The 6,000-nt window shown below is 46.1% G+C and overlaps 1 protein-coding gene across 1 annotated transcript in view; it reads left to right on the top strand.

Annotated features, from left to right (window-relative positions):
- Nucleotides 1-5,159: 5,159 nt before the first annotated feature.
- LOC126091920 (serine/arginine repetitive matrix protein 1-like) overlaps nt 5,160-6,000 on the top strand; it is a 369,225-nt gene continuing 368,384 nt past the window's right edge. The window contains exon 1 of the mRNA XM_049907238.1: nt 5,160-5,320. The gene's annotated coding sequence lies outside the window, so the exon portion shown is untranslated. The remainder of the gene's footprint in view (nt 5,321-6,000) is intronic.

Genomic DNA, 6,000 nt, shown 5'->3' with positions numbered 1-6,000 from the left:
AATCGGAGACGCTGCAGTATGGCATTGATGGTTCAAATGGCTCGAAGCATCTGAGGTCATCAGAACCCTGGACCTAGAACTAACTACTTAAAGCTAACTAACCTACGGACATCACACACATCCACGACCGAGGCAGGATTCGAACCTGCGACCACAGCAGCAGCGCAGTTCCGGACTGAAGCGCCTAGAAGCGCTCGGCCACAACGGCCGGCTATGACATAAAGCAGACACCTACACAGTCTCTGCTGTGGAGGGTCATAGAAAGAATGGAAGCAGGAGAGTGGCAAACTGATGTGGCCCGATGGCTTTATGTGAATCGTTCTGTTTGTTTCTCGGGTGAGGCAAGAGTTTATAGAGACCGAAACTGTATCCCGGAGACCAGGACCGTTATTTGGCTGTAAGGGCACGACGGTGCAGTCTCAGTACTGCACTGCAACTGGCATCTGACCTCAGCGTGTTGTATCGAGGCAAACGCTGTACAGAATGCTTCAGCAGAGTGACCTTTGTTGTTGTAGACGTTCTGTCCGTTTATCTCTGGCCTGTCTTCACAGAAGAGAACGTCTACAGTGGAGCCGTCGACATGCCACCTGGGCGGTCGAACTGTGGGCCTTTTCGCAGATGGGTCCCGATTTGGTCTGGAGAGTTATTCTCGGCGGAATCTCATCTGGAGGCACGTGTAGCACGATTTCTGGACCCAAATGTTGTGTAAAGAGACCGATATCGAGGACGATGCCTAATTGTGTGGGCAGGGATTATACTGACCACTCTAACATCTCTTCATCAAACTGCACAGGTGATTCGCTACGCTTTAATTGCTGTCGGGTATAGTAATGGCATCTTGGGACCTCACGTGCAGAGGTGCTCTGGACCAGACTTCGTACTGATGGACGATAATGCTTGAGCGGATAAAGCAGTGGTAGTTGATGTTTTCTTGGAAACGGAAGGCATTGGTCGCATGGCGTGGCCTGCTCGCTCTCCCCCTGTGAATCCCACAGAGCGTGTCTGGGATGCACGAGGGAGACGGGCTGCATCACCTCAGCTTCCGCCAACCACCCTCCAAGACTTGTCAGCAGCTCTGCACGACGAATGGGCGTTACTGCCTCAATCTGAGATTCATGACGTCGTTCACAGCATGTCCCGTCGTTGTCAGGCCTGTACTGGTGCCAGTGGTGGTCGCACCCCATGTTGAGCACATTAACCAGCTGTCAGAATCTACATTTTTGCAAGTTGATCACTTATCTAACCAATCGTAAGCAGTGTACAGAGCTGAGTTATGAAAATTAATGGTCAGATCAAACATTTCCAATCCAGCTATGAAACAGTAAAACAAGGTGTACCTCAGGGCTCCGTATTGGGCCCTTTCCTTTTCGTGGTGCACATTAATGATTTAGAGGCACCTCTGTACTCCCAACTAGTAAGTTACGCAGATGATACCTCACTTTTGTTCTTTTACAAACAAACTAATGAGGTGACATTGGCTGCAACTGATGATCACGGTCTAAAAGTCAATATTAGCAAATCCCGGCTATTACCATTTAAACTTGGTATTTCATACCAAATCTGTGTTGATAATATAAGTGGCATCAAAAAACGTAGACACTGACAAATGTAAATTTTTGAGGATATACCTAGACGAAAATCTTAGATGGGTACAACATACCAGTGTGCAATAAAATCAGCAGTTCACTGCACTTAATTAGCAAACTATCAAAATAAGTCTGTGAACAAACATTAAAACCTGCTTATTATGGGACTATATGTGCCTATATTAAATGGTTGAAATTGCTCTGAGCATTATGGGACTTAACATCCGAGGTCATCAATCGCCTAGAACTTAGAACTACTTAAACCTAACTAACCTAAGGACATCACACACATCCATGCCCGAGGCAGGATTCGAACCTGCGACCATAGCGGTCGCGCGGTTCCAGACTGTAGCGCCTAGAACCGCTCGGCCACTCCGGCTGGCTGCATATATTAATTATGGAATAGAGGTATGGGAACGTGAGGCTGATAGACACATGAACAGAATCCTAACACTGCAGAAAAGAGAAATCAGGACCAGGCATCGATTAGGATACAGAGATTCATGTAGGGAAACCTTTGTACAACATAAATATCGAACTGTATACTCCTTGTATCTGTACAAAGTAATAACATTATTTGAGGACCATAAAAATAATGAAGCTAAGTGCTCGGATGTGCATACCCATAACACAAGACAAAAAGATTGCGCCTTCAGAAACAGAACTAAACTAAAGACAACAGATCATAGTCCTTAGATAAATGGCCAGATATGGTTTAACAAACTGCCAAGTGCTACAAGATGCCACAGAGGTAAAGTATTCAAAAGGGAATTAAAATCATTCTTAACCCTCAAATGTTTGTATTCACTGAATGAATACTGATATTAAAATGTAGCTATTCTTAAATGTAGGCCTAACTCTTGTATCTATACGATGTACTATTCTGAGGTGATTCTAATATATATTATTTTTGTAGCAACATGCTGTAAATTCAGATACCTATACTATGTAACAACTGTATGTTGCATTATGAAGTACTTTACCATATATTGCCGAGTGTGTCACCCTTAAGTGGCTTCTTGTAAATGTTCTAACAACCCCACCACAACAAAGGTCAAAATTTAATAATGATTGTGGTGTTGCTCACGCTGCTAAATACTGCATTTTCGGGCAACAACAAAGTTATTATGTGGCAGGTGTCATTAGAGCACAGTTAATAAAGTCATTTCATGTAATAATCAATAAACTAGGCACTCATCTTTTCGTGTTTCCCACGCTGGTCTTGTTGTAAAATCATGGCTCAATCGGCGTAAATCTAGGTGGTGATGATTCCAAGCTCGGATGCAAAGAGGCCTAGGTTTTATTATGCGATATTCAAAAGTTTTGTAGATGTGTTTCACAAACCATTCTTGAAGATTAAACCTTTGCAGGACAATGGTGATGTAAAAAAGTATCAGCACTCCGAATTTAAGTTACACTTCTTTTTATTATTTTTGCTGCAATATCACGTAACACGCAAAACATCACTCCACAATACAAAACATACTTGCAAACGTCTTCCTCACTGTTAAAGTTCACATTTTATAAGCTGACTACGTTACGCGTCTTTCCAACATGACGTCCAAGACTTGACTTTCTCAATGTCCGACTCTCTAACTACTAACTAATAATCGCTTACGCGCCCAAAAATCGAGTTACAAGTACGTCAAAGATCATAGTGACAAAAGAAAGAATGTACATAAGAATAATTTCATTGCAATATAAACATACCGATAAATCAAAGTACTTCTACATTAATGAAATCAAATCTGAATGTTGTCTCAGAAATACGTCAACTACTTTACAGAAACACAGTAGAATATTACTGGTATCGAGAGGTTGAGTTGAGGCGCTGTAATGGTTACGTAATTCAGGTACCATTGCGAGGTGCCGGGGCAAGCAGTGTATTTAACACTAAATTCTTCTAGAATCTACATATGTAAATGATGCTCTAAGCCCCCCTATTCTAACTCCGACTTTTGCTGTTGCACATGGATTAAAAAATATACGCGAACTGACTGTAATCAACCCTGCAAGTGGAGTAGAAAAGAGTTTGGCACCTGCAATAATTTAATTTGATAAATAAGTTAAATAAAGGAAGGTTTCATTAACGTAGTGAGAAATGATGGGTTGCTCTACCGATTAACAGAATGAAAGTTCTGTCCAAAATAACAATATGATTTATTAAGACTAAACACAAAATAATAAACAAAAACACATGAAACATTTATAATACATCAAATTGGCTCAAATTGGGTACTCAAACAAACGCTATGAAGGTGAAGTTGTCCCTAAACTAGATTGTGAGGTTTAAGACGAAGTGGTATGTGGAGCCAATTCCTTGCCACTCAAATCTTAAGAGAGACACACAGCTAACCCAACATTAATTGCTGCTACTCAAGACAGAACAAAGTTAGAAAAAGACGAACAGGCGCGCTCTGCTGAGCTCTGATTATCACCTAGGAAAATCCCTATCTGCCGGTGCTGCGGACATACATTACCAAACTGTCTTCTTAACTGCCAGAACACGATCTGGCGTACCGGAGGCGATGGCTGGTTGCTTCGACGTCCTCGACCGAAATGCGAGAGCCAACTACCCCAAGCACCCGTACAGGCCGAACACACAACATTCCCGCCCCCACGACAGTGGCCGTGGTTAAACGTTCCAATCAGCAACTCGAAAACCGGCGGAAAAATCCACTCTATTGCCGGAGCACTACCATTCCACCAACGGAGATTCTCGGCGCCAATTTCTGCGCCGATTTTGCTACGTCACGGAGCTATGCCCTGAGCAAGCCAATCACAGTTACTATTTTGCAGAAAGCGCGGGAATTTTCCCGCCACAACTGCCTGGGTACACAAGTCCTTCCCACGCCTCGCCGGTAGCCCGCCAGAAAGTGTTTTCGCTAAGTTTCTGCGAAGTAACGGAACCTCTAGCCCAGCCGCTACTTCAGACCCCTCCGGGCGTGTCTTTTGACAATGTCAGCGTCTGCAAAGCATTCACTCGACTTCCTCACACCCGTCGGCTTAACCCTTTCCAGATCAGCAGAGCCCGCCTGTCACCGGACCACCCGGGTGACGAGAGATGCTGCGTGGGAAGTCTGCGTGTGAAGGAATAGCGAGTTTTCACTGCATGCAATTAGAAAGGAAAATCGTAAGATAGAAAATGAGAGGGGGCTCATGCCACCTCTCACCATTAGAATGGGAATTGCAAATTCCTACTGTTTGTACAAAAATTTTATAAAAATGCTATGACGTTTGCAAAAGGCACCCCAGTTGGTGACCATATGCAAAAAAGATAATAAATAAGTAAAAGTTGCAGTTGTTTATGTTCTGTATTCTTTACGTTGTTTCTACTTCAGTATCACTTGCTTATGCTGTTTAGTGGCGAAATAAATGCGACCTCGCAAAATTTCCGGACACCAGAGTAGTCTGCTGAGCGGCGCCCCACCTCGTTGCAGGCACCGTCGCGGCGCCGCGCGTCCCCGGCGAGGGCGGCAGCTTGCGGCTGCCCGTGCGACGTCGACTGTCGCGTCGCGAGGGCGCCGCCGAGGCGCGGCGCGCGCTCCAGCAGGCGGACGCCGTCCACTGCTCGGCCAGCGTAGACCTCGGCGACGGCTTCCGCTCGCTGCGGCTGCCCGGCCGCGGCCGCAGGGCCAGGGCAGACGGCGGCGGACCCGCGCAGCCGCTCTCCGCCAGCCTCACAGACCTCTCCGCAGAGCCCGAGAGGCCCAAGCGGCGCAAGGAGGCAGCAGGTGAGCGCCACTAACTGGCCGGCACTCTGCCGTCTACTGGCACAGTGTCTCCGTAGTGCTAGTTCAATTTCACGACCCTCTAGGTCAGGGGTCTCCAAACTACGGCCCGCCATCTAGTGGGCCAACGTTAGCGCCATCTGGTTTCCCCCTTCAAGCTAGACAAGTTTCGTTCTTTGTAGTTTTTTCGTTTGACGCTTATTTAGTGAGATATTTGGCCCGGTCACGATCAATGGATCACCCGGTATACCTCTCAGGGTCCTTAGGAAGCCTACAAAGTGGCACACGACGTGTCTTCTCCTTATTGTTGTTGCAATTTATTGTACTACAGATGCTCCCGTTTCGAAAATATCATTGTACAAAACAAATTAAACAACTACTGTTCGCTTTCGCTTCACGATCGCCCCGAACTTAACTGTTTTACTTAGTGGCCGCTCGGTGCACTGCTGGAGCAGTAGGCAACAAAACTGAGAAGTGTCGCCTCTGTTACGTTAGACCAGGGGTCTCCAAACTACGGCCCGCGGGCCGAAACCGGCCCGCGAGAGCCGGCAAGCCGGCCCGCGTTAGCTGGCCGGACATCCCCGGTATCCGGCCCGCCAAATATTTGAGGTGGTACCTATACTGCCAACAATTGAGTTTGGAGGCCTATCGCGACTAATACACCGCGACATTGGCTCTGCTAC

Source organism: Schistocerca cancellata, chromosome 7, assembly GCF_023864275.1.
Source record: "Schistocerca cancellata isolate TAMUIC-IGC-003103 chromosome 7, iqSchCanc2.1, whole genome shotgun sequence".
Taxonomy (NCBI): domain Eukaryota; kingdom Metazoa; phylum Arthropoda; class Insecta; order Orthoptera; family Acrididae; genus Schistocerca; species Schistocerca cancellata.
The sequence above is the reverse complement of the archived record's forward strand: the minus strand, read 5'-3'. Positions and strand labels throughout refer to the sequence as shown.